Source organism: Eleginops maclovinus, chromosome 8 (genome assembly GCF_036324505.1).
Source record: "Eleginops maclovinus isolate JMC-PN-2008 ecotype Puerto Natales chromosome 8, JC_Emac_rtc_rv5, whole genome shotgun sequence".
NCBI classification, from domain to species: domain Eukaryota; kingdom Metazoa; phylum Chordata; class Actinopteri; order Perciformes; family Eleginopidae; genus Eleginops; species Eleginops maclovinus.
This window is the reverse complement of record NC_086356.1, coordinates 12,209,087-12,213,150: the sequence shown is the minus strand read 5'-3', so window position 1 is coordinate 12,213,150 and position 4,064 is coordinate 12,209,087.

The window sequence follows — 4,064 nt, the reverse complement described above, 5'->3', positions numbered from 1 at the left end:
TTATTCCCATAGCAAATCAGGTATACAAGTTGATGTATGGCCCTAGCTGATGCTGATATTGGCCAATCTTGTAGCTGTGCAAACATGAGGGTTGATGATAGAGTTATCACTGTGCCAATATAACTCTCTGAAGAAAGTAACAAGCATATTTCCCAAAATTCAAATTCTTTCATTCAAATGAGTATTTTTGTAAAGATAAAAAGTACCATAAGTAAGTAGCTTTACCCAATATGGACACAAATGTAGCTACTAGAGCAACCATAACAGGGTAACTTAATCCACCTTTGCAAAAGGTTATCGATTATGTTCCACAGAGCCTGCAGACTCCGGTCTAGTCAATGTGTGTGATGGAGCTACATTTTGTTGTAACAGGAGACTAACGTCCTCACGCTCATTAACCCTTTTAGTTGGACAACATTGAGCAGCAGGCAAAATATTTCTATTTTTCCATCAATATTTCATCACCAGCTCAGGCCAAACAAAGCCAGGGGCTTTGGCCGTAATGGTCCCATCTGTCTATAGATCTTAGGGACATCAGTGTATGGGTGTCCTTTGACACCAGAAAATGGGCTTCGACACGAAGGGAAAACACTGCACTCACACTCAAAGGAACCATGGATGTTAGCTAGCCTCGAAGGCAAAGTGTATCCTGCTTTACTTGGATATTTCCTCACAGATGGTCTCTTCATGTTGGAGCAGGAGATCAAGTTTCAGGAATGAAGTGGACATTTCAGCTGTGAGGACAAATCAGCTCTGTCAAAATACATCAAAGAAATCTTTTACCCAAGCAGGGATCTGAGCCACAGTTTTAATTAATTAATACCACTAACAACTGCTGGAAATGTCTAATCACCTCTCAGCTGATAAAAGGTTTTCTGCCCTGCTTTGCTGAAAATCACAACGACCACATTAAGAAAAGTTTGTTTAATCAGCCTGACGGTTCTCCTTTAGTTCAGACCACATCAACTGATCATTATACTGGTTGTTACATTTTATTTGACTCCATTTAGTTATATCTATGGATACAAAAAGTATAAATATCAATAATTAATTAATAGTAATCTAACACTATCGGCATGGTATCCTGGTTTGTAAATTGTTCATTGTGTCTCAGCAGTGAGTGACCTCATCTTTGCCAGGCCCATTAGCTTCCAGCACAAACCACAGGGGACAAGTCCATTAACCCTTTACCTGCTCAGTAAAGAAGCATTAAATCAAATGTTTAGAAACAAGGAGCAATTGAGATATCACTGCACTGATAAATGTGGGATATTTATGAGAGCAAAGTAACAGAGAAACAAAAGATTGAGGCAATGAAAAGAAATAAAACAGTGATCTGGGTTGGGGTGTTGCACTATACATAAAAAAAAACTATGATTGGTATTTATTTTAATATTTATATCATTTATTCTGTAAATAATGACTTAAATGATTTTAATTTTTTTCTGTTCTTCACTTTGTCCCATTCCCCCAATACATAAATAGATATGTAATAAATTGGCCAAAAAAAAAGATGTAACATGAATTTGATCGATAGCGTTTTGTATTTTCAAATGTTATATAGATTTTGCAATGATATCATTATCATTAATGCTTTTGGCCTCAACTCTCATGTAGTGAAAATCTTATCGTGACAGCAATATGAGAAACTAAGATAAAATTTAGAATAAATTGAAACAGCAAAGGTTCAAAATAATTTCTATGGAAATCTGGAGACGGGTTGACAGACATTACAATGGAGCCCCAATACAGCTCACTGTGCTCGGGTTACACAAACCACAGTGCAGGACAGCCACTTCTGCCTCTAATTGGTGGTAATTAACCCCCCATGGTCATTGTTCTTGTCTCATTGTGTTTAAAGAGGAAAGGTCAGTGAACATGGGAGCATTTTCCACTCAGACAGGTAGTTGAAGAGCCCAGATTGAATGACTTCTGACAAGCCTCCTGGAAAAGGAGAATCCAGACAACAGTCCATGTTTGTCCTGAGATTTTTCTTACTATCCACAACTGCTTATTAATTAAATTAGTGTAAACCCTTTAAAACATGACTTGTTAACATTTAAACCTGCAGACTTCTGATAAAGTTAGGAACCCAGGTGACTTTATTAGGAGATTTCCAACTTTAACTGAATTATTACCAACTCAAGTAATTAGTTTCCACTTAAAAACTATTTACAAAAGAGTCTCTTAGTAGAAAGTGCCACCAAACATCCAGGTATCAAGTGTTGCTTCAGTTTCAAAACCTTAAAGGATCCATTTCCAGCATGGCTGCACTCTCATCGCCAGCGGCCCTGTGCACTTCATCTCAAAAGGTCATGGACCTTGACCCTGAACAATGGCCTCCTTTGTACGTGTGCTGTCTGAGAGTGACAAGGACTTGAAGTTTAGTCGACCTGGACTCCTGAGGAGACACGGTCACTCAGGAACGTCCATTAGGGCTCAGTCCTGCGACACCGCCAACTTTCATGCTGCGCTATTGTTACCATGCTCTCCCCTGAGAGGTGGACACAGAGTGGGTAATGAGGGGTAATTGGTCCAGGGTCAAGGATGATTAATTCCCTTGGTCAGGTGTCAGCTAGCTTTCATACCTGGCTTGCTGGTAGACAGGGAGGAGGGAGGGGAAGGTGGAGGGAATATGAGACGTGGTAAATGAGTGGGGTAAGGGGATGCGTGTCCAGGCACCCACATACATGGACAACCAGAGATTGTTTACTGAATAAGTCTGTGCTTGAAGCCCAGAATGAACCTTTCATTCAGAAACCAACTTTCCATTCCCAAAAAAACACACACATTGTACAGAACACCTATCACATCAGTATACATTTCTCAGGATCATATCTTTCCAAAAAACAAAGTTGAAAGGTCCTCCCCCTGCAACCGCTGAAGCCAGATTGAGATTGATAGCTGTCCCCGTGCGTCCTACCTCCCCCTTCAGCCTGACTGACTAATCTGAATACCTCTCCAGCCCTTCATTCTAACCGGGCAATTTTGGACACTGATTATCCTGCAACCTGTGTGTGCACGACAGTAAATGCAGGGGCTGGCTGGTAATTGACCAGGCAAAGACTGAGACGCCTGCCGTGTAATTGAGCGGGGGCTGAGGGGCTCTAGCAAGACTGAAAGGGTCCGAGGATCCCTCTCTGCCCATTAGACCTGGCAGGGGGTCTCCTGTGCCTATGGACTCCACCTTGAGGCCCACACAGTACCCGGCAATATAATACGTGAACGACACCTATCAGTGGTGGGGATTGGTGAGCACAGAAACAGCTGCTTTGTCCAAGAGACTGAAAGAGGGGGTAATGGTTTTAACATTTAACATTATATGAACGTCAAACACGTCCTTATTCTCGCTGACATTCACTTGTTGATCCTCTGAACTCTGAAATGGGATTTAGATAAGAAACTCTCAAGTTGTTTGAGGTGAAAGCTGCTTCTTTAAAACTTATTATGCAGTTGGTTTGACTTAATTTACTTATTTGTGTAGCCGTAGTATCATTGTCACTTTAAATTGATGGATGAACTGAAGTTAGTGTGCATTAAAGTCTAAAGGTCATATAAGTGAGACTGAGAAAAACATCCATTCATACCAGGTAATCAATTATTCTAAGAAAAGTATAATATACTGAATTTTAAATGCTTCTCCCCCTTTCTGCTGTTCTCTGTGCTCAAAGACTCCCTGTGGTGCAGGGAATATGCATAAGTGCCAATTGCTTTTTCTTTCCATCTGACTTGTGCCATTTGAGCTCCGAAATGGCCTCATCAATTCTGCTCCAGCGGCTATCAGCAAACCACCATGATGACTATTGCCTGCGCAAAATGTATGCACTGCGACCGCTCCATCTGCATAATGTACCTATGATCCAGTGTCCGCACTGCCCTGAAATATTCACGGGGCAGCGACTATACAGCGCCAAGAGTTAAACAGGCAGGCCCTAATAAATAGGCAGTCTGCCAAACAATTAGAACCAATAATCACCTACACATTTAGTCGCAAAGGGGCTGTTTTCTATCTCCACAGTGTTTGCAATGCTCATTATTTACCATAAAAGGAAAAGAAAGGAAAG